The sequence below is a fragment of the Sceloporus occidentalis genome, unplaced genomic scaffold (genome assembly GCF_023333645.1).
Source record: "Sceloporus occidentalis isolate IW3139 unplaced genomic scaffold, rSceOcc1.0.p SCAF_5, whole genome shotgun sequence".
NCBI classification, from domain to species: Eukaryota; Metazoa; Chordata; class Lepidosauria; order Squamata; family Phrynosomatidae; genus Sceloporus; species Sceloporus occidentalis.
Genome location: NW_028316985.1, coordinates 121,325,365 through 121,351,644, shown reverse-complemented (window position 1 = coordinate 121,351,644; position 26,280 = coordinate 121,325,365).

Here is a 26,280-nt window from a genome sequence, read left to right as displayed (position 1 = left end):
TTATGTTTCCCTGCCTCCACATTTATTCCAAACATTTTCCATGTTTCATAGTTATGCACTAAGAAATTAACATCAGTAAGAAGGATGGACTCTTTAAGAATTACTCTTTTTTGTTTAAAAGGTGGCAGGAGATGAGCAAGTTTGGCAGGGATCTAGAGAATTAGAGGGGGAAATAGTTGTAGTTTTCACAGTTGATGTGCACAAATTGAGGGCTTAGCATTCAAAGATTCAAGAACTTATGTAAAGACATACCTCTGAACATTAAAGTGAGAATAATTCAAGCCATCATATTCCCCATCACCATCTATGTATGTGAGAGCTGAACAGTGAAAAAAGCTGATGGGAAGAAAATCAACTCATTTGAGAGATGATGCTGGAGAAGAGTGCTGAGGAAACTGTGGATGGCCAAGAAAACAAACAAATGGGTTCTAGAACAGATCAAGCTGGAACTCTCTCTGGAAGCCAAAATGACTAAATTGAGGTTGTGTACTTTGGCCACATCATGAGGAATAACAAATCATTAGAAAAGACAATGATGCTATTAAAGGTGGAAGGCAGTAGAAAGAGAGGAAGACCACATGCCAGATCATTAGACCTGATCAAGGAATACAGGGGCCTGGGCCTGCAGGACCTGAGCAGCGAGGTTCAGGACAGGGGGATTTGGAGAGGCCTCATCCACAGGGTGACCATGAGTTGAAGTTGACTCAAGGGCAGCTACCAACAACAATATTCAAGAAGTGTTCTAATCTGTTCTCCCCTTTCCAACATGGAACCATTCAGATAGTTATAAAGATTATACGGTTTTAGTTAGTATAGGTGCACAACTTTGCCTTGGAGACTTGCATAGTATTCCAACTGTGCAGCTTTTAAGGTTACACAAAATTGTGATGTTTTGCTGTGCTAAAAAACGTTCCCACAAATAGCAAGAACTTCCCATGCCTGTTTTAATTCCTGCCAGTTTCTCTCAAGTCAAGAACACCAAATTTCAACTACATTCAGGAAAATGTTGAATACCCATTCAATCCCTAATAAATCTTGCATGGTTCCAAACATCATCTGGCTTTACGTAGCAGCTCATACTATGAGTCTAGTTCCAATTCGTGAATACTTACAAGTTTGAAAAATGTTATGTAAACTTTCCTGGCTAATAAAGAATGCGGTGAAATGTCTAGATTTATCACCTCCGAAGAGCAAGTGAACAACACATTAGAATAGTAGCTGCATGCTTATGGTAACTAATGCCAAACTGGGGAGCAACTTCACCTAATGGAAAAGTAAGCAGAAGATTTAATTGGTCCAAAGGGAGTGTTAGTGTCATTAAAGATTCAGTGGAGAATGCATGCAACAACAACCTACTGATGTTGATGAATGCAATAAGACTGAGATCACTGTAGAACTAACTGTAAGTTTGGGAGAGGTAGGTAATCACTTCATTCACATTACTGTCACTAATACACTGGCATATTTTGGTGTGTTCTAGAATCCATAGATCTTCATATCTAGCTTTAATTACACTTTCCCCCCTCTTTTGAGCGTCTGTTTGTTCAACGCTATAGTAAATTCAACACACATAATAATGAAAAGAATGTCCCCAAGCCTTGAATTCTTGCTCTATGTTTTTTTAAAAAAATGATCGCATATGCAAATGATATAATTTAATTTTATACTGTAAAAAAATGTCCTAATGCACATAGTTTCCTGTCTACAAATAACTTCCATTTTTATAGAAAAATTGTGCTTGTTCTCTTCAGTCTCTTCCCCCCTCCACCATTTTTTAAATGTTAACCCTTTTAGAATGCAAATCTGTGAATAGATCTCTCATGCTGTTTTTAATAACTTATGAAGTGGGGAATGTTCGGTGTCCCCAGATAAGTAACATTACTCTTCCTCCTCTCCCTCCTACTCATTATTATCATCATGATAATGAATTACTTCCCAGATCGTTTTGGTGGAAGAAACCAATAAAAATATAGAAAGGAGGCAATAAAAATTACATTTAAATAAAATAGAGAGAAGAGAGTTGCATCACTATTTTGTACTTTCTGATGTATGTCAACAACACCTATTTATTAAGAAGAATTGTCCGGTATCTTGTTGGGAATTTACATCTTTGTAAGTGGATATACTCGTATATGGGAACTGTATAGTTGTAGTGGGCTGTTGTTACATTACTATGTAGCAGAACCAGCAAAGTTTCCAATGTGAACTGGTGCCCAATGCACAATAGGACTAATACACAATAGGACTGATGTGCATTGATACTTGGCCCCTCATTAATCTTGATGTAAACTGCGTACCAATGCACATCCAGCACTCTTGCTGATGTCCCATTACACATATTCACAATTCAGTAAGGAGGCTAGTTAGCTTGTTAACACTTCTGCTCCACAGCTAGGTATATGGAAAGTTGCATAATGTAATAGGTCAAAAAAGACTTTGGTAACATTGGCGGGTTACAGACCGCCATTAAAGTACGGACTCAGTCCGTACTAGGGTTAGGAAGGTGCGGTGCTTCCGCACCCCCCTAAACCTAGTACGGACTGAGTCCTTACAAAATGGCGGCTCCCCTTCCACAAGGGGGCCGCCATGACGATGTCACGACCGCGCCGCCTCTACACGGGGTGGCGCGGACGTGACGTCGTCGGTCTGCGGCAGGGCGCCTAGGGCGCCCTTTCCGCAGACCAGGAAGGAGCTCCGTTTCGGAGCTCCTTCCTGGTTTGCGGCGGCGCTTTGCTTCGCTGGGCGCAGCCTTCAGACGGCTGCGCCCAGCGAAGCAATGGAGAAAGGGGCCAAGCGGCCCCTTTCTCCTTCTCCCCGCCGCCGCGGGGTGTCCTTGGGGCTTGAAGCCCCAGGGATACCCCTTTTCAGGCTGCAGGGAAGCAGCGTTTTGCTGCTTCCCCGCAGCCTGAAAAGCGGCGGATTGGGGCCTCAACGGCTGCCGTTCTGGCAGCTGAGGCCCCGATACACCGGGGAAAGGGGCGGGTGCAGCCCGCCCCAAATGGGCGGTCTATAACCCGCCTGTGATTTTCATTTAATCCAGAATTTCCATACAATTTGCTTAGAATATCTGGCTTCCAAAATGCTCAGGAAAGACTCAAGAACAAAATAAGTTAGAAGCTAGATGCTCAAGTACTTATTTGGAAGGTCTGGATAAAGTTATGAATTCAATTTGATAAAAAGATACTCACGAAATGCTTCAGGAATCACAAACTAATGGCCTCCTTTCTCTCTATCTCTCTGTTGGATTCTATAGCTTTTCAAATTTAGTCTTTCTTTTTGTTGGATGTACTGATCTATACTTTCCACTGTGATCAAGGGCTCTTTCCATGTGAGAGGTAACCAGTTATTGCTATTCCATTGTAAGCTACAAGTAGAATTTCAATTGGCTTGCCACACCACCAAGAGTATTGTCCCTTTTGTGTCCACACAAGTGAGTGTGATATAAGAACTGTGGTGGGGAAAAGGAAGGTTTAGTTCACATAAACAGTCACTTGAACAAATCACATTAACTTTCATCCATACAGACAGTACATTGTGCTCACCCACATTTTGTTGTAGAACTCACACAGGAATAGACCCACAAAGGCAAGCATTTTATGGCATTGGCACTTGAAGAGCTGTAAGCAGTAACCTGCCTTGAACAGTGTGTGAAAAGATTATAGGCTGCATCTACATACAGAATTCATGTAGTTTGACACTGCTTTAACAGCCATGGGTCAGTGCTATGGATTTGTAATTTTGTAAGTCTACCCATTGAGTGTGTGGTCTTCCTTTCTTTCTATTGCCTTCCATTTTTCCTAGCATTATTGTCTTTTCTAATGAGTCATACCTTCCCATGATGTGGTCAAAGTATAACAGCCTCAGTTTAATAATCTTGGCTTCCTGAAGAATTCAGACTTAATCTGTTCAAGGACCCATTTGGTTGTCTTTTTGGTTGTCCATGGTATCCTCAGCATTCTTCTCCAGCACCACATCTCACATGAGTTGATTTTCTTTCTGCCTTCTTTCTTTACTGTTCAGTTCTTGCATCTGTACAAAGTGATGGATTGGATGATTCTAACTTTAGTACTCAGTTGTGTATCTTTACTCTTTAGGATCTAGTCTACTTCTTTCCTCACTGCCTTTCCCATTAATACTGTATTATAATGTTATAATACAATAATACTTACAATGATAAGACTGCATTATAATGTTATAGCATTATATTGCATTATACTCTGCTAGTGGCATAACATTGTAAGGTACTAAGGTTTCTTTATTCAAAAGGTAATTTAAAAGCTTTTTGGTCACCACCATTTTAGGAATGTAAGGGAACTTGCTTAAGACCATACAATGTTGTTAATGGTTGTGACCAAAAAGTGGTTTTAACCCTGAGCTGGCCAGCAGATGAGGGCTGGATAAGCTCCCCACCACTGTGATTTAAACCACATTATGAGAATGAGTGGGATTGTATGGAGCTGAGCAACTTACTCCCTTACAGTCTAAATTAGGCCCTAAACAGACCGGCAGTTTGTACTGGCCTGGCCCAAAAGTAAGGCTAGATAGAGCTGAGCAGTTATACACGCACAGCCCTACTTTCACCACCTGTGCATCATGTTGGCATCGGTCCATACAGGGCACTCTATAATGATGCATGGGCATCAGACCACCCAAATGGCGCTAGCCGGTAGGGGCGCCATCATGGTGCCCCTTCAAAGAAGCTGCCTAGAGTAGATTCTTTTCCGGGAACGGGTCGGTGCCGCAGCATGTGGCTGCTACGGCACCGACCAGGGGCAAAGATAGGTGGCTTTTAGCCACCCGTCTGTATAGGCCTCTTAGTCTACAATTCTGCAAACAGAATATAGCGCTGAATGCTTTCAAAATTACTGCAAAGGAGGTAACACTATTTATGTTCTTTGGCATATGTACGGAGAAAATTAGCATTCCAACATGAAAAGAATTTACTCAGAGGTAGGTCTTGCTGAGTTCAGTGAGGCAATCTCACTAGTAAGTACCCTAAGGATATTAGCCTGTGGTAGAAAAAAAAGTCACTTTCTGATCAAATGGACTATCACTTGGCTATTTGCTTATGAGGAAAGTACTGCTGCCAAAGTTAACAAGAAGGGATCAAAGCTTGAGCAGGGCAAGCAAACAGCAGTGGCAAGGAAGCTTGTTACCATGGGGAAAGTCAGTTTGATCGGCATTATTCTCCAGCAGAAGCAGCTCTCATATATATGTGTGCGTGTGTGTGTGTGTGCATACACACACAATCTTAGTTGTTCTATTCAACTAGTTGAGTAGAACAGGAAGTGATATCTGATAGGCATTTGGTAGAATAAGACATAATCTTCAGGCTATATTAAAGGATTTGGAGCTATCTCTAAGCTGGATGTGTAGAACAATACAGTGTCCATCCTCAGCTTCAAATGCCAAAGGCATTCTGCCCCCAGAGGACAGAGTCTATGTTCTCCCTTCTCTAATTTTCATCAGTTATACAAAGTGTGAGCTATCTTGACTGACATATTGAAGAGAACTCTCATAGAAGGCAGAGCAATCAGCTTCTTCTAAAAACCAAATTCTTTCAATGTCACTTAAATGCTGATAGGGCTCTTGCAAAATTGATATTTAGGGCATTGTTGACAGTGTAATTCTCAGCCCACCAAACACTCTCCAAAATATACCAAGCAGAGCAACAGACAGTATGCTGAATTGCCTCAGAAAGCAATGCAAAGGAGGTTGAAGTCCACATCTCTGTCTAGTACAGAGATAAGGAAATGGCTTTCACAAGGTACATGCTACATTTGAGGTATGGGTGGTCCTTTGCGTTGCTAATACAGTGGGTCCTTGCTATCCAGTGGGATTTGGTACAAGATCAGCTGTGGATAGCAACATTTGTGAATGCTTCAAGTCCCATTATATACAATAAGTTGTAAAATAGTGTCCCTTATATAAAATGGAAAAATGGATAGGTAGGGCCAACTGTATGAATAACTTCAAAAATAGAGCAAAGTAAACCAGAACAAAGGCCTTTTATCAAAGCTGCTGTCATGAGGAGATTTTGGAGCTTATAGCTTAGCTTGACTATTAAAACTGTCTTATCTCTATCCAGTTTAAAGCTTAATTCGGGCAGCATCCTGATCTTATCAGAAGGATATTGCAGCTGAATTTTCTGCCAGAATACAGCCCGGGTACATCCCTGCTTCCAGGAGTACTCCACACGGCTGTTTTTGGATCTGGGAGTTTTCTGACTTAAGAAAATGACCGCCAGAGCACTCCTGGAAACAGGGATAGACTTGAGCTGTTTTTGGGCAGCAAATTCGGCAGCAAAAAACCTTCTAATAAGATCAAGATGCTGCCCGAATTAAGCTTTTTTAAAAAACGTCTTTATTAGTTTTCTCATAAAACATTGAATATAAAAAACTACAATAAACATAGAACAAAAAATATAGACATATTACCTTTGAGAGGTTTTGTGCCTAGTTTTTACTTATTTTAAATGATTCCCCCCCCCAGTTTAACACCAATTAACTTTTCCATGTTTTAATCATCAACCTAAATAATTAATAATGATAAATTACCTTTCTTTAACTTATATCTTTAATTGTTGGATGCTATTTTTCCCTCCTTCTAATCCCTTCACTACTTTTTGTTTTCCATTTGGATTTCCTATATTTAGAAATCTAACTTATCTTTACCTCAGCCCCAAACAACTATTTACCATATTCCTATTCTATCTATTAGCACATGTTTCTTATTTAAATTACACTTTAATTAATTCCTCTTTAATTCCCCATATTTCTTTCCAGTATTTGACTGTTGGAAGCCACTCCTTTCCAATTTTTTCCAAATTTTTATTTTTGATTTCGTGAGATAATTTGTCCATCTCTCTCATGTCATGTATTTTTGTAGCCATTTTTCTATATCAGGAGTTTCGTCTTTCCCCCCAATTTTTAGCAATAATTAACCTGGAAGCTGTTATTAGATAGAGCAAGACTTTCCATCCTTTTTTCTCTACTTAACAGTTCATCATAGAAGTCATATTTAGAATTAAGCTTTAAACCTGACAGAGGTAAGCTGGTTTTAATAGCCAAGTGTTAAACTCCTTTGTTACACACTTGCTGAAGCTGGCATAGCAGTCGTAGATTCCCATAAAAACTCTGGAATCTCCTGCTCCTCTTCCTGAACACAGCTTGCATCCTTCCCCAGCTAGAAATCACCAGGGTGAGAAGGAACATCTTTTCCTTCCCTTTCTCTCTAGACAGTTGTGCAGATTAGACATAAAGAGAAGGTGAAAGTGAACTGGCAGCAATGCTGGAGAAAAAGAGGGTCCCACAGGCAGCACCTTGCTGACAGTTCTCCAGAAAACCTAGGGGCAGCGCTACTCCCAATTCACAGAACAATAGCTGAACGGACAGCTGCCTGAATGAAAGAAATACTTATGATAGATTTCTGTAGTCTTCCCGGGAGGAAGGAATATGAAATAAACCATTCTTTCCCATGCATGGAGGGGCCCCCAGCTGTTTGTCTCAGTAATGAAGGGGCAACATGTGCAACTCCAGCTAAGTGGAAAAGAACGGGAATACACACAAGAAGTTCCAACTTCAATATTTGGATCTAGTGTCTCTGTATATCACTTTCTGGGTTTGATGGGTCCAACTGCATTGAATATTGCAAACACAATCATGATTTAAATCCTAATATGTTAACAAGGCAGCACATTATATTTTAAATTTAACACATATGAACTAGAAAAGATTCTAAAGAGTAAACATATACAACAGAGCACTTAAGTCAAAATTATCCAGATCATTGTATTCCCCATCACAATGTACAGATGCAAGAGCTGGATAGTGAAGAAAGCAGATAAGAAGAAAATCAATTCCTTTGAGATATGGTGCTGGAGAAGAATGCTGAAGATAACGTGGACAGCCAAAAAGACAAGCAAATGGGTTCTTGAACAGATCAACCCTGCACTCTCCCTGGAAGCCAAGACGCTGAAACTGAGGTTGTTGTGCTTTGGACACATTATATGAAGGCATGACTCATTAGAAAAGACAATAACACTAGGAAAGGCATAGAGAAGTAGAAAGAGAGGTAGACCACATGCTAAATGGATGGACTTAATTAGGAAGAACATGGACATGAAGTTACAGGATCCAAGCAGAGCAGTGGAGAACAAGGAGTCATGGAGGTGCCTCATCCACAGGGTTGCCATGGGTCGGAGACAATTCGAAGGCAGTTAATAACAATAACAAATGTAATGTCTCCAGTGTTCCATGCATCCAAGTTAATGTTACTGCAGGATTTGACTGTAGGACATTTCTGCTTGTGCTACTCAGTAATACTGCAACATTTGAAATGCAACCTTAAAGCGTTAAATTTTTTAAAAATGAAAAAGGAATATCGAAATCCAAAATAAAAAATGACCTTCCCAGATACATAACTGAAGATACCACTACCTCTTTTAGTGTGAAAAGTCCCTACCCCTTCACCCTCTTCTCCAGCTGTCCCTCTCATTTTTAAATGAACTAGTTAGTACAGTCTCTTCTTTAAGGTTTCCCCACCCATTTGACCAAACCATTAATGTATGCTTTTTTAAAGCTCAGCCCCACTGATTTCAGCAGACTTGCTTCCATATAAGTGGATAGAGGATTGCAGCCTCAGGCACATATTAGCCAGAACCTGAAACATCACTAGGGAGTCAAGTAGTTCTGTAACAATATTAAAGCGTTTATTTAATTAATGAAGGTTGCTTGCTATTCCAAGCAATGCCTTGCCATGTCAGAATTATTTTTCTTCCTTATCAAAACCAAAAAAGACATACACAAATATTTATCACTGAAAAGAGTATATTTTCCCTCTCTTGCTCTGGAGTCCAGATCCCCTAGGTGTGAAAACATTTCTAAAGGAGAAAACAGACATTTTCCCCTACAGCAAGTCTATTCCCCTTCTCTCAAACTGTGCACATCATTAGTTCTATGCAGTCATACATCTACTGAGGCTGGACTGGGGCTACAACCATCACAGTTGCAATGGGTATTTGTTCTGAAAATGTTGTGTCTGTCCATAGTTGAGGAATCTCAAAAGTTTTAAAAGTACTAATGAAACAAAGTACCATACAGTGAGGTTCATGGCACTATATAGTATTAGAAATTGAGCAACTCTAGTGTTATATAAGATACACTAGGCTGCTGCAGGATGTAAAATTGTGCCTCAAATAGTCAGATCTCTGGCTTGTATCACTGTGGCAGAAGAGTAGTGAAAGGGAGCAACAATTTTGCCAAGAATGGGTGTCCAAATAGTAGGAAGAAAAAGAAATATAAAGTGCAAACAAGTCATAAAATTTGAAGTGTATGTTTTATAAATCTTTAAAGGCAAACCCAGTAGGAGAATATCATGCCTGGAGAAGAGAAGGTTGAGAGGTGATATGATAGCCCTGTTTAAATACTTGAAGGGATGTCACATTGAGTAGGGAACAAGCTTGTTTTCTGCTGCTCCAAAGACTAGAATCTGGAGCAATGGATGCAAGCTCCAGGAAAAGAGATTCCACCTCAACATTAGGAGGAACTTTCTGACAGTAAGGGCTGTTCGACAGTGGAACACACTCCCTCAGAGTGTGATGGAGTCTCCTTCCTTGGAGGTCTTTAAGCAGAGGCTGGATAGCCATCTGTCGGGGATGCTTTGATTGAGATTCCCTGCATGGCAGAATGGGGTTTTGTGATATTCATATATTTGGACTGGGGTTGGACTGGATGGCCTTTGTGGTCTTTTCCAACTCTATTATTCTATGATTCTATGATCCTCCTCCTCCTCATCAGTTCTTACCCACCTCTCCCCAAGGCTCAAGGTGGGGTACAACATAGATTAAAATACAATATATAACTGACCATTAATACATAAATTAAAACACGTAAACATAGGATTGCACATTAAAATCATCCAGATTAAAATATACTGATTTAAAATTCATACTTTAAAATTTACTGGCTGCATCTAAACTCCAGAAATAATCGGGTGGATTATTCTGGGAACTGCTTTGCCAAACGTTTACCCATCTCTGTCAGAGAGCTCTGGTGCTACAACAAACTACAATTCCCTGAATTCCATAGCATTGGGCCATGGCAGTTAAAGTGATGTCAAACTGCATTATTTCTGCAGTGCGGACCATGCAGCCTGGGTAGGCTTACTGGAAGAGATAGGTCTTTAATACTGTTTTAAATTCAGACAGTGTGTTTAGCTGCTGAATCTCTCCTGGCATGTCATTCCACAGTCTAGGGATGGCAGATGAAAATCCTCTGGGTCACATTTAACAGTCTACTTCTCGCCAGTTGAGCTAAATGTGTCCCAGAGCATACAAGGCAGAATACATGGAAGGAGGTGATCCCATAGCTAACCTGGATCTAAACTATAGATTATGCACCTAACCAAAAATTGATTTGGAAGCTATGGGAGCTACTCCTGAATGTCTTTAATAACAATTTATACAGACGTTTTGTTCAGATTTCATGCTTGATTGGTGCACAACTACACACTGAAGGCACACAGGGCTGTACCCACTGGCCTTGCTCCTCATGATTTGTCAGACTGAGCCCCTCTGACGTTCTTCCTGTACCAAGTGTGAAGATCTCATATTCATCTACTTGTGTCCAGCCAAACATGTATAGCAGCTCCCTTGTCTTCCAATTCAGTGGAGAAGGGTTAAGGACTCAGTGAGTCATGATGTTGCAGGCAAGGTTGGTTCATGAGTAAAACATAATGGCCAGCATCCTGAAAGTGACTTTTGTGTGTGTAAGAACAACTTATGCAAACACTAATCCCTTTTTTGGACTGGACACAGGGAGCAATTCTTTTGCCATTGTGTTTGATCCAAAAACTCCCCATTGCCCAGCAGCTGTCAAGTCCCAGGAGGACTTGCTGTTGCTCCTTCTTGTCACAAGGAAGAGAACAAGCAGGGGAAGGCAATTCAGACCATGAAAGACTATGGCTGCTCTGAGGTCCTGTGGGGAAAGAAAAGGCAGGTGCACTTTGACAGCACAACTGCATTGCTTGCCCTCTTCTTCTCTGACTGATTTGAGACCTGGGACCCTTTCACTATAAAAATTTATATCACTATGACATGTCTGCATTCTATGAAATCCTGGACTTGGTAGTTTTGTAAAGCCCTGGAACTCTTAATTTGAGAAATCGAAATGCCTCTCATAAACCGTAAATTCCATAGGAGAAAACCATGGCATTTAGAGTCAAATCTTAGTACTGTGGCTGCAGTGACCAGACATCCTCCTTTTCCAGGACATGCCTGACAGTTCAGCCTTCTGTCCAGGGTGAATTTCAAAATGTCCTCTATTTTAAGCATGACTAAGAAGCATGAATTAATATTTACATAAGTATTTTTAGCTTATATTTTGCAATGTCCTACATTTTCCTTGAATCTCCTAGATTTTGCAGTGCCTTGTCCTCCTTTGTAGTTATGACATCTGGTCACCCTATGTTAATTGTATATAAATGTGAAAAGACTTTGCTGCTTCTCCGTTGTCAGAATCTCTCCCTCTCTCTCTCTCTCTCTCTCTCTCTCTCTCTCTCTCTCATGGCACCTTCTCTGCCAATAAGTTAAAGTAGCAGCAGAGGCCTTTCCCAGCACTTGATAGCTGCCAGGAGGTGGTCAGATATAGATCTGGGCATGCAGAGGGACAGGGGCATATAGTGTCTTGGGCAATGTCTGAACAGTGGCAGAGAAAGGCTTGGTTCCTTGCCATCCAGAGCAGACAAATAAAATTTTAGTTACTTTCAAATTGGTTTGCTGTCATCTCTGAGGAATAATCTGCCTAGCTGAGCTATTCGAGTAGGCCGCAAATCAACATAACAACATAACAATTCCTTTACCGGAATCTCCATGTGGAATAGAACCGTATACATTTCAGGAGGTAATCCTGAAGGATCACTTCGCCCTTGAAAAACAAGACAAGAGCAGATGGTATTTTTCAGGTTTCTCTTTGCTTCCAGACATTAGATACAAAAATCCTATGGAGAACAGAGAGAGTATGACTGTGGATCAGTCAAAGCTGAAAATGTGGCACTATTTCTTTTTAAGTTGTATCTGTCAGGTTTGGATGAGGAATAATGGAAATAACCCACAGCTTTCTCAGATGCCTGATTTTCTTTTTACTGTGTGATGAAAAATATGTTTTAAAGTGTTACAACAACCTTTATTACTGAGGCAGAGACAGGAAGAATACTGGCCATATGAGTTCACCTTGGCTGCATCTGCATGGAGGAATAGAAATGCTCCTACTCTCTTCCTGCATTGACTTGTTTAGATGGTGCACAGGATCAACATGGGTTAGATACAGGTCCAATCCATTTTCAAGGGTGATTCTCCAGAGTTAAAAATGTCCCTGTTTGCTCCAAATCAGGCCAGAAACTCTGGAGAATCCCATGAAAACGTGGACTTCAAGCTGGTATTGGGATGCACAGAGGAGCATTGGTGGGCAGGTGGAAGATGTCAGGAGGAGGTGCCCTAGGTCATGCAAGCCACTTACCTGGGTAAGTATGTAGACAGTGCTTCCAGTATCAACTGATTCCAGTATCAACTGCTGGTTGTGCGGATGGTGTATCCTCCTCCCAGATCCAGAAGCCCTAATGGTAAGCTAGATTTTCCCATCAGCGAGGACACAGCCCTTGAGTCTTTAGGCCAGGTTTCTACTCATTTTCTGACATAGGTACATAGAGAAAGCTGGTGTGCTTTGGTGTGGCATGGTGGTTTCAGTGTTGGACTATGACTGTGGAGAACAGAGTTTGAATCTCCACTCAGCTATGAAACCCACTGGGCAGCAGCATCACTGTGGGGGTGCGAAGGTGCAGACTACATCGGCTGACACCCCAGAAAGGGGGTGACACCCAGTTCCCTGCCCCCCATGGGGCCTTGGGGTCCCCGTCTGGGATGCTGTGAGGCCTTGGGTGCCCTGTTTGGGATGCTGCAAGGCCTTGGGAACCCGTCGAAGCTACTGCAGGGCTGCATGTTCCTTAACTAGTGTGCATGCACACTCCCGTGCGTGCCAGCTCTCATGTGTGTGGGGGGCATGCATGCCAGAAGTCCCGCCCCCAGAAGCCCCACCTCCACACCAGGTGTCATCAAGTTGGATGACACCACTGCCACTGGGTGACTTTGGCCAAGTCACATGCCCTCAGCTTCAGGGGAAGATAATTACAAACATCCTCTGAACAAATCCTGCCAAGAAGAGCCTCTGATGGTGTCACTATAAGTTGGAAATGACTTGAAAGCATCCAACAACAACATAATATATGCAAAATCTTTGGTAATGTTGTAAGCCCAGGTACAGAATATGTGCAAACCCTCCTATTTTTACCCTTCCTTCAAAGTAACAGAAATCTTGGGAAAGAGCTGAAAAATATGGCAAGTTTATTTCACTTTTAGATCTAAATTAATTGTACCACTTCAAGAACATAAAATGAAATTAACCATATATAACTTAGCCCAGTGAAATTGCACTTGTTAGTGTTAGTGTATTTATGAAATTACATATCTTAAATGCCTTATTTGTAGTCACATTTTAATTGTAAATATATACAAAATGTTGAGAGATGGAATACTAAGCTGCTCCACCCTGAGAAATGTAAGCATAACATCATTTTATGTGCAGAAACAAAAAAGAATCTAAGATAAGAGTTAAAAATAAAAACTGTCAAAATCACAGTAAACAAACTGAAATGTTTTATATATACACTCTCCCTCCCCCCCTTCCGTGTGTGTGTGTAAGAGAAAAGAATCTGAACTTAAAACAGCCTCCTTTCCATACAACTCAACATTTTTCAGAAACAGAAATAATAAATCCACTGGATCTGTTGCCAGATGACAGTGGCAAACTGTGTACGATATAATATAACCCATTCTTCTCCAACCTAGTGCCTTTCAGATACAATGGACTACAATCTCATCATCCTAATGTCAGTTCAAAAGTCTAAGCCAAAGTGTCTCTATTATGTATGCTGCCAACCATTTCTTTGTATCTTGTCTGTTCTGTGAAACTTTGTCTCTAGAATGTAGGTAAAGGAACATGATGATCATAAATCCGGCACGGAGTGGCTTTAGCTGGTTATTAAGCAGCAGACAAGATGATTCAACTTAGCTATGCAAGGACTGAAGATAAACATGCACAGTAGTGTGTTCAGGAACCTTTCCTTCTTTGTTTGCTGCAAAGTACATAAGGCCTGTGTGAACTTGATAAAGTTATCTTACTTGCTCTCAAGCTAAATAGCCTGAGGGAGGTTTGACCCTTTTGATCAAAATATTTTGTGTGTGTGTGTGTAAATGCGCATGAGAGAGAGAGAAGATTATCACATAGGAGGCACAGCCTTCTTCTCCTGTCCTTCTCCCATTCTTAAACTCTGCTAATTGCGTGATCAGGGGCTGAAGGTTATCACACACCCACACATGCTTCTCCAGTCCTTCTCCCATGTGTAAAGTGTAATGTAGCCATGCACGCACACTTGCCCCAACAGTAAAGTCTAATGGAGACGTCATTTGATATTAACGGGATCACCGAGTGTAATGGTAAAGTCCATTACACATTACTGAGCCATCATTTGGTATAAACGGGAGTTCCCGTTAATACCAAATGATGGTTCCATTACACTTTACTGATGGGAGGAGTGCATGGGGATGGCTCCATTACACTTTACACATGGGAGAAGGATGGGAGTAGCGCATGGGTGTGTGATAATCTTCGCCCCCTGATCACGTGATTAGTAGAGTTTAAGGACAGGAGAACAACAAGAGAAGGATGCTGTGCTTCCCGTGTGATAATTTCCAGAAAGAGAGAGAGAGACAGACAGACAGACAGACACAGACACAGAGGAGTTTATTGCATTGCCTTTGCAATGATAGATGCAGGATGTAACTTTAGGAAGGCGGATTTTATCACATTTCTCCATCACTGCAACCCAGAACACAACAAATACTCAAACAGTATAACCAATAAACAGGCTGAATAGGGATTAAAGGTATAGTCTAGCACATTTAAAAAGAAACAGTTTGTGTAAGCCTGCTAGTAAGCAAATGCCTCATTTTTAAACTGCTTCCAGCTCATTGACACACCCTTCCCTTTCATCTAGTTATGGATCCAATGGAAGGGTAAGAGTCACTGGTGCCCATCTGATCATGAAAGAGCTCCATCAGTGTGCTTCTCCCTAGACCAGGACCTTGTCTGAATGGGCCAGAATATTCCGGGAGCAGCCTGGAGGCAATGACAGGTGATATAGCAGGACATATTGTAAACAGTTGCCCGGCATCACTGTAAAGGATGCCAAAGATCTGGAGCAAAAATGAGCTTTAAAAATTCAGTTTAATGTGGTATACTGCATGTTCAGTGCTGAACTATCCATATGTCATCAGGACAGTGTGCACCTGAATAGAGGATTGGGCCCTTCATCATCCAGATTGATTGCTGTGAGGATGGAGGGAGGATGTGTTATTTTACCCATAAAATCATGACCCAAGAGTGGAAATCGTGTGGCCCTTCAAATAGTACTGCAAAGATCACAGGCTTTTTGAACAATGAAAAAAAAACATACCAAGAAAATATAATGGGTTGGACTGAGATTTAATCATATAGATTTGACCACAGTTGGCAAGATCAAAACTACTTTTGTACTCTTTAACCTTTCCTGATCCTTCAAACCCCCTCCCCACCAAAATAGAGTTAATTACCTCTTTTAGAAGTTTTCCAGACTGGCAGTTCACCTTTTACATAGGTTGCAACATTAAAGAAAAACAAACAAATCCACAATCCTTGTTTTTAAAAGCTAGGATTGGACTTTCAGTCCACTTTCTCTTTATTTTGGCCTTTTGGGCAACCTCTAGATTAGTACCTAGATTAGAAATCAATGGTGTGTTTGTTTAAAGTGTTAAACCATCTTAATTAAAAATACATTACTCCTCTATTCATGGTGCTGTACTTTTTTCCTTTATTTTTTAAAATGTTATAGTGATCTGATGAGATTCCAGTGTCATTAAAAGTTTCCTGTGCATGATAAAATGGTATCACTACCATCACCATCACTACTACCACCACCACCCCCAAAATATACATGGCTTTTTTTAATGGTGTTTGTCTTGCTATTGGTTTCTACAATAATCCTGTGGGGTAGATTTACTGGGAGTTAGTGATGGCCCAAGGCCACCTGCAAAATTCTTTGACCAAGCGGAGACTTGAACTTGGATCTCCTTGTTCTAAGTCTAGCTCTTTAAATATTAGTCATACTAGTTGTCTTAGAAAAGTAGTTAGTATTTTAAAAAATGGTAGCAAGACTGACACAAAGTAGTAAAAAAAGAAGAAGCAGCAATTAATTATGACTTTGCATAATCAGAATGTAAATTAATAAAATGCAAAGTTATAGTAATTATGACTGAATCTGGAGATCTGGTATATCGCAACTCTACAGTCTTAGGCCTAGCTGTGAATGTGAAATTGTCTCACTTGAAATGGAAGATCACTGATACTCATTGCATCTCTATTTTTTAGCTCTTACATATTACAGAGTAAGGAAAAGGGCTTCCAGAGTAGATGGCATGATAGATGACTTGAACCCTGGCATATTTCATCAACACATTAAGCACAGCTCATTTCATTGTTAAGTGGCTTTCTCACCAGTTATTCCACCTTTTCCTGTGTTACAAAGAAAAACAGGCCAAGTGCCAACACATTCTAGCAGTTTTGAAAAGTAAACATCAGGAAACTGCTTTCGCTAAGGTGTCAATGGGACACTGTATTGTTACTGACCGCTGAGCATCATAATGAGAAAATATGCAAATTCTTAGTGCTTTGATCCATAGGTTCAAAAATTTACATAATAACTCTATGATATTTACATGGCATTTGCAGAATATGCAAATACTTGTGTAACCGTACTGGATTTAAAGTGTTTTATCTAGGTCTGCGATATTTTTATAATAAAAAGAACCTTTGATAGCACTTTTGAGTTATGTTCAGAATGGCAGCCCAGTTGGATAACTTGACCTCTATTTACACAGAGAGGTTACAAGATCCTTAAAAATAATTTCAGTTCCTGAATTCTGATTTGCTGCTTTTAACATAGATTGGAAATCATAGGTTCAAAAGGTACCCAAATACATTATCCAGCTCAGTGAGTTTCAATCTATGTTCAAGGGAACCTTGAGTTCAATAGCAGCTGGTTTCCATGTCAGTGGGGCAGTAAATCTGCTCTTAGTTGAAACTTTTAAAGAGCAGTCCAAGACAATGAAACTTATCTCTCAAATAGCTACTAGCTGCCACTCATTTAGATCCTTGAAACATATCAGAGATGCCTCAATGAAAAGACCAGGAAAGGCAGACAAGCTTTCAATGATAATAAAGTCCTAAAAAGTACAGCCACAGCATAGTATAGGGGTCCATTCTAGGTTGGAATTTCAGTTCATGCGGAACACCAAGGAGGCTTAAGTCAAACTGAACTGATTGTACATTCTAGAAAGCATTCCAGGATGTGTAATAACACACAAGAATTCCAAACAAATGTACAAGGCTTCTTTAATGGATGGGTTTCCCTGGAAGGCAGAGAGAAGCAGCTAGCTCAGGTAACAGCAGGCAATAGAAGCATCATCCCACAACTATTCTTCTGTGTTTGAGGGCAAAATTGTATGTGCCATACAGCTTGACCTATAGTCCCTAAACTAGTTTGCTGCTTTCAGGTGTGTTGGAAGACATTGTCATGTAGCATGGTGAAATCAAATTCAATGGCCAGTTGAGTTCACTTCTTTATGCCAATCAACCAGTCAATAATTTATTATGGCAAATAGCCAGCTTTCTTCTTTATGTGAAATTAAACTGTAGGTGCCATCTTGTTCTTTGCTTTAGGCAGCAGAACATCCCTGCACATAGGTTGAACGTTTGAAAAACTGCTTATCTTGTTCTAGTGTTTTGAAACAAGAATCTGCAACTCACAACCTTCAGACCTTTAGTCACTCTTCCCTTGAAAAGAGAGGAGGAAAAGGGAGAGAGGAAAAAAAGAAAAAGGAAGGAATCTCAAAACAGTCTACATGGAGCTTGTATCCATCATCAGTGTTGAACTGTGGAAATATTTACTTAAATTTGCTTCCCTGTAATAGTTGACTATTTCATTTTGTTCTATGCTTAATGGATACTGTGGGTTATGGGTAGCTAACCTGTGTCATGGATGTCACAAAAGGGAAAGGCAAAAGAATTTGGTGCTATGGCTGGAGAGATGCAAAAGCCACCAAATATGCATGGATGTATCAGAGACATTGTTGATGCCTACTTTGCTTCCCAGAAGATTTAATCTCTTATGTCAGTGGAGAGCCTGAAAATGTTATTTTTTCATTCCCCCAAAGAAAAATCTATCAAAATATATGATGTTCTGCTCTAGAATTAGCAGGTGGACCTGCTAATCCCTTCCCTTTCTTTATCAACATTAATGTTTTCCCAGAAATGAGATCTGGTCTCTGGAGACAAAGGGGCTCCAGCCACCCCTTTTACAGCCAGATTGGGGCCGTGGCAACCACATGCTGTGGCCTCAATCTGGCCTTTCCAAGGTGCAAAAAGGAGCAGCAAAAGGTGGCTCCTTTATGCACCCTGGAAAGGGCGCGATAGAAGTGACGCCATGGCTTTACAGTGCTCCTTCGGTGCTGCATTGTGTGGATGCAGTGCCAGAGGAGCGATGTGATGCTGCACAATGTGCAGTGTGGCAAATGGTGTCACGCTACCCTGGGGGCATAGCCAGGATACGCATCATGGATGCTATGCCCTGACTCTGCCCCCAACCTGGCCTTTAAGACCAGTCTGCACAGGGCCAAAGTTTTTCTTTCTGAAGTACAAAGCACTAATAAGGCAGGGTGCTGCTTCTGTTCCAATAATTTCAGAGAAGGCCTGCTTTGCCTTAAGAAGCACCAGAACTGGACTAACAAGATCAGGACTTAGGCTTGGTTCAAACTAGATGCACATCCTTCTCATCACAAAAAATCAGGTTTATAGAACTCCATCTTGGGATGCCCCTCTATCTTCATGGTGCTCCACAATCTATATTAGTCCATTCACAGACTAGTTTTCTTTCTTTTCCACCACTCTCTACAACACTTGTCACAGTGGAAATGTATTCTTCCCCCTAATATGTATTTCCTTGGGTTCACTTGTGCATATCTTTCTAGGATCTAGTCCTGAAATTCCAAGGATTTTAAGTACAGTTCTCTGGGATAGAAGGGTTCAGGCTATCTTTCCTAGCGAAGCTATGATGATTTTTTTTTACCATTGTATGCATGGTGGAAAGGGAACTGCAACTCAGTTTAATGAATACTGACAATGCAATTAAGTTTCTTATATGCCTTGCATATCCCAGGGAACCTGACAAGGAAACAAAAGGTAGTCCTCAATCATGTTTCCTATATCTTTGCAGAATAAAGCAAATGTAAATTGGGGCACCAAGGAACCACAGGATAAGCATTTCAATGCAAATTCTTCAAAGGCATTTATCTTTTAGTCTTCAAGTACCTATCACTGTTTTCACTCTCACCTTGTTTTTAGGAACACAGTGCATAAATTAATGGAAGTTATTAATATTAGCACTGAGTAATCTCCCAGATGTTTTGGGAAAAAAATATGTTAAGTCGTAAAAGTGGGATGTTTAATATTATAATTAGTGGACAAAAAATGTGAAGCAGCTCAAACAAGCAGTCAGCAATGTCAGAGGATCCCTAAATATTTTACAGATCATATACCTCTGGCCTGCCCAACTTGTGATCCATACATAGCTTTTTCACCTATCATAGTAACACCCCAGGGGCTTGTTCACTTCCTGGTGTTTTTCTCGCTGCCAGCTTGTGAAAGCAACACAACAGGCTTGTTAAGCATCTACATGGTCTTAATACAGGTCTGGTGGCTTGTGCTTTGCCTTGCTGATAATCTAATAATGTACCAAATACGCAAGCACAGGATCTACTGTTTCCTATTTTTCAATTTTCTTTATGAGTGCTTCTCACATTTCACAACTGACCATAATATAAAACAGAAATAAATACAGATCGGTAATGTTCAGATGCTTCTGTTGCTATACTAAGGACAATCAACATACCTCAAACATACCATTCCATTGTAAATACTGCAGTATAAACATGTATCTGTAGCATACTATTAAAATCCACACATACAGAGATGTAAAGGTAGAATATAAAAATTATCAATGTATCTTTTAAAGGTTGGTTTTTGTTTTTGTTTGTCTCACTAGGAGACATCTTCAGATCTGACAGTTCCTATTTCTCAGGACAAAGATATTTCTGCAAGAAGACTGGAAAAGCAAGAAATATGACTGTGGATATCAGTCTCTTTGAAATCAACTGCAATGTGCAAATTATTGGTTAAGCCAACTGTCTGTATTAGGAAGACAGGATGCTTTACATCTGAAAAGACTATATGTTAGCTGTCATTATTGTTCTAATAAGCCAGGCTTATTCATTGTAGCAGAATATGTTTGACAGAGTTATTTTGTTAAGAACATAGAACATCTAAAAAGTGATTTAAACTTTTCCCCAGATCACTTGATTTTATATCATACGTATGCACTTTTCATCTTTACACTTCCTTGTGGGAGAGAATTACAAATAAATCACTCTCCAGCTCTTTCATCCTCTGCTCTCTCTTCATCCATTCAGCTTCTTGGACATCAGAAGCTGCTGTTCTCACCAAAGATTTAAAACCCCCACAGAGAATGCGTGAACTACCATTTAGGGAATAAATACCGGAACATGCAGATGTATATTCTCATTTCTTGTATAATATTGTTTCTTCTTTGCAATGTTTAAACAACAAAGAGTTTTGTGGTACCTTAAAGATTAACAGATTTACAACAAACCTTTTTGGATTCCAGCCATATTGTGGCATATGCTTCCACACAATACAGCTCATTTTATCAGATGTATGAAGTTTTATCTTCAAATGATATATTTTATGTTACAAAAAAAAGTAAGCCAAAAGTAATAGAATGAAACTTAGACATACTTTGTGTAGGCCCAGTGAATACATTGGAACTTAAGCCAATCATAGATTACTATCCCATTTGTTTCACTAGGTAACTGAGCCAAGGTAAACCTATAAAGTACAGTGGATATTCACAACAGTTGAGAATGGATACCATGCTTACCTTTCACATTAGAGTGATTTTTTTCATTTAATTCATTTTATTATAAAATACTTCATTTGTTATTATTCATTTAAAATCATATTCTTGTTATTCATTAAGTAGATATGAATTTAACTTCAATTTTAATAGGTTTTCTTATTTTCACAACAGGATTCATTTGCATTAATGTTTCTTGGCAGTTACTATTTTATCTTCTAGAATGCTTTGGATTCATTTTAGGACAGCATTTCTCAACCTTTGGTCTAGATGTTTTAGACTATAGTTCTTGGAATCATAAATCATTGGTCAAGTTGGATGGGGCTTCTGGGAGCCAAAATGCAGAAAATTCCACAGGAAATGTATCTTCCATTTCATGTCCATTTAGTCCCACTGTTTATAATTCCCTCCTTGCCTAAGTAGAGGGTGGATAATCTATCACCAAATATTTACCAGTCATGACTCCCAGATCCAGAGGTTTCTGGCTTCAGGCCTAGTTATGGGATGGAGACAGCTTTGGTTGCCTTGGTGGATGAACTACTACTCAAGGAATTGAACAGGGAGGGGAGGTATGTCTGTGTTGGTTCTGCTGGATCTTGTGTCAGATTTCAATACCATTGACCATGGTATCATTTTGGGCTGCTTGTCTAGGACAAGAGGCTGCTTGTGGGCACTGTTGTTCCAGTCGTTTTTGGAGGGGTGAAGTCAGAAGGTAGTGTTGGGACACTCCTGTTTAGTACCTTGGCTGTTGGCCTGTGGTGTCCCTCAGGGTTCTGTTTTGTCCCCCATGCTGTTTAACATCTACATAAAGTGTCTGGGAGAGGTCATCTGGAGCTTTGGGGTGTGCTGTCACCAATATGCTGATGACACCAACTCTACCTCTCCTCCCCATCTGGTTCCAAGGAAGCTTCCTTGGTACTGAACCAGTGTCTATTTTCAGTAATGGACTATATTAGAACAAACAAACTGGAACATCATCCAGACAAAACAAAGGTGCTCCTGATCAGTTGAAAGGCAGTTCAGGGGACAGGGACTCCTCCTATGATGAATAGGGTTACACTCCCCTGGACAGCACAGCTAAAACTAGTGTGCCTGTTCCTTGGGATGTCAGATCTGGCTATAGTGACACAAGCTTTGATTACATTCTATTTAGACTACTGTAACACATTTTATGTGGGGCTGCCTTTGAAAATTGTTAAAATGCTGCAGCCAGAATATTGACTGAGGCCAGTTATAGAGGGATCATATAGCTCTCTTGTTAAAACAGCTTCACTGGCTACTAGTTAGTTTCTGGGCAGAGTTTAAAGTGCTTGTCATGACCCATAAAGCCCTATACAGTTTAAGTCCAGACTATCTGAAAGACCAGATCTCCCCATATGGGGAAGCAGGGAAGGTTCTTATTTAGATGTGTGTTTAGTTTATATTTTTAACTTTTACATGGCTTTTAAATGATTTTATATTGTAGGGATTTTTAATTGTTTTTAAAAAAATTAGTTTTAAGATTTTTTTTTTAAAAAACTAATTCTCTCTGGAAGCTGTCTTGATCCAACTCTGGAAGAAAGGTGGAATTAGTCAATTAGTCAGTCAGTCAGTCAGATAAAATGACAACAGCCCTTTCCATTAAAAAAAAACCACACAGCTAGTCTTTAAGGTGTCTCAAGTCTTTGTCTTATGGGTGGAGGACAGACTGACGTGGCTCCTTCTTTAAGATGGTTTTGAATTTGAAGTCTTAGGGACTAGGCATGCTAAAATCCAAATATATGAATATCACAAAGCCCCAAACCACTCTCCAGTTTCTCAATGTCCTTTTTCAACTGTGGTGCCCAGAACTGGACACAATATTCCAGGTGGGGCCTGACCAAAGCAGAATAGAGTGGCACTATTACTTCACTTGATCTAGACACTATACTTCTATTGATGCAGCCTAAAATTGCATTGGCTTTTTTAGCTGTCGCATTGCACTGTACAAGGCTATCCTTCTCAAGAGAACACCATTAAGCTCAGCCTAAAAGTAATTCAGTTGTTGGGAAGAAATGTCACAACTAGGGTTCAAAACATACTGCAGAAATAATCCAGTTCAAAACCGCTTTAACTGCCCTGGCTCAATACTATGGAATTCTGGGAACTGTAGTTTTATGAAACATTTAGCTTTCTCTATCAGATAGCTCTGGTGCCATAATAAACTGCAGTTCCCAGGATTCCCTAGTACTGAGCCGGGGCTGTTAAAGTGGTCTCAAACTGGATTATTTCTGCAGTGTGTTTTGGACCTAAAATAGGCAAAAAACCTGATAAAATCTCAGTATTTAAAAAATCAAGTTCCTTATGATTACCTTTATTTTTCCCAGTTGTTCACTCCTGTTTTTATAGCTGCAATCTGTATAAGACACCTAGTAGTGACTAGTCCGAAAAGTGCTCCATCCTTATTGAGGACAGAAAGCAAAGATCACACAATCCTTTCCTTTACATTTCTTATTAATATTCGCAGTGTTTGACAACAACAACAACAAAAAACCCCACTAGCCTCTCCAGCTGTTTGTATCTATTATATTCCATATTAGCCTTTTCAACTGATTCTTTGGGGGCTTTCCTACTGCTGGCTCCAGATAATTCATAACACTGAATATAAAAGACTGTCAGTACACAAAACACTGAATACAGGAAGAGTCTCCAAGGAGAGAGTGGTATTATAACATTTCTCCTTTATATCAAATTATGGAAGGCATCCATAGAAAGAGGTATATTGATATCCAAGGTGTGCGTAGACATTTTGAACCTCTCCTTCACAGCAAGTGTTGTAAAACATTTTGTAAAAACTGGATTGTCCTTTCAGGGGTCAAGGGCCCACAGAAGCTCTCGCACAGCTTTTCCTGATGGGAGATACCTTTGGAACATAATATTCTAGTCACAAGGTGACTTCTTGTTGTTCTTCTGCAGTGAAGATTCACATGGATCCCAGTCTTGCATCATTTCTGTTTGAAATATGAGGCTAAAGGAGACTAGAGGCCCTTCTAAATGTAGGTAAATTATATCTCCCATTAACTCCAGCTAGTACTGGCCAATGGAAGCTATGGTTCAATGACATCTAGAAGGCTGCTGGTTCCCCATCCCTATTGTAACTAGAGCTTGGACGATCCATTGACCAGTGCTGATCAGCATCAATGGTAGATGTCATTTACCTACATTTAGAGGGCCTTTGAACAAATCTTACCAGGAAAATCCCATGATAGGGTCTCCTTAGGATCACCATACGTCAGAAATGACTTGAAGGAACACAACAACAACAACAACAACAACAACAACAACAGGACTTCTAGCTTCCTAACCCTGATTTATAACCTCATATTTCAAACAGAAATGATGCAAACTGAGGATCCATGTGAATCTCTACCTCAGAAGAAGAACAAGAAGTCACCTTGTGACATGAATATTATATTCCAAAGGGAAAGCTGTGTGGCTATGCTGGCTGAGGGAATCTGAGAGTTGTGAGCCAAAAAGGAACATTCCCCATCACTCACTGTAAGTCAACCACAAATCAGATTACTCTTTGATCATATACTGTCTTCAAGTTATATAAGCTCCAACATGCCTAGTCCAAAGGCAGTTGAAAGGCCTTCCATCCATTCCAGCTGCCATCACCCTGGCCATAGAGGGATAAAAGAAGCAGGCACAGCTTCACCATGCATAGCCCAGAGGCAGAGGAAAGATCCCACTTCCATTCCAACTTCTATCATTCAGGCCTTGGACTTGCTCCTCTTCCTCACTGCCATTCCCTTCTCCTTCTGTGTCATGTAAAATAGATTGTAAAATACTGCATTCTGGCCATTATGTTTGGACATCTGGCTGAAAGCCACTAAATTCATCTGAAATTTGAGAGATTGTTTCAGAGAGAGACAAGAAATAATCTAGAAAATTTTAGATTAATTTAGTGGCTTTCAGCCAGATGTCCAAACATAATGGCCAGAATTCAGTGTCACACTTACAGATACATAACCTGGGATATGCAGTTGTAACTGATCAGTATTTACAATCCCTATGCAGTCATGATCGTGGCACTATTGCCACAACCATAATTTGTCCCCTCCCCAGCAAATCTACTTTACCAGGCATAATCTGTGCCGCAAGAGGGATCACAGCCTTGCTTGTCATTCTGATTGCCAGCAGAATGGACCTCCTTCCCTCAGTGCATTCGATGGATGGTAAAGTAGGTTGGGCAGGTCAGACTAGGAGATGTTACTTAGTTATATAAATGTAACTAAGTAGCACATGTAGAATTCTGGCCAGTGTTTTTAAATTGTAGATTCCCCACAATCAAGATCCTTGGATGTCAGCACTCTGTTAATTTATGCTATTAAGAGAATGCATTGTTTTGGAACATATGCTGAACAATGCTACTACCACCACCCAGTCATTAGGGCTAATGGGAGTTCAATGACGTCTGAATTGCCACAGGTCTTCCAATCCCATTTGTATTTTCTTCCATTCATTGTTTCATACTGGGTTGTGTTTTCTTCCTGTGCTAATTCATGTTGTTTTTTAAATGTATTTTTCTACATTTGAGTATTTGTGGAAGTTACTTAATTTTACACCATTTTCTCCATTTGATGAAAATATGTTTCTGTATATAATTTTCAAGTTTGTGCATTCCATTTATTTGATTTCTACAAGTGCACATTGCTACGTGAACATTTTGTTACTTGGAAACACGCTGTAAGCCTTGCAAATGTGGGAATGTTTACAGGCAATGTACACATTTTCTTGCAACATATCTCAGGGGTGAAAATGCATTCATCAAAATCATCCAATGAAATTACTTTCCACTCAGTGTCACAGGTTCCCCAGGTTTGACCTAATGTTTTCTAAACTTGCTACGTGCTCCCAACACAGATCACATTTTGTGTGAAACATTATTTCTTTTTCTACCACCATCAGCACAAGGCTTGTTAGACATCTGTCACTGATGCTGTAACTGCATCTTGCACTGAGGAGCCCTAGTGGTGCAGTGGTTAAATGCCTATATTGCAAGCCACTCACTCACAAACCACAAGGTTGTGAGTTCAATACCAGCCAAAGGGCTCAAGCTCGACTCAGGCTTGCATCCTTGTGAGGTCGCTAAAATGAGTACCCAGATTGTTGGGGGCAATTAGC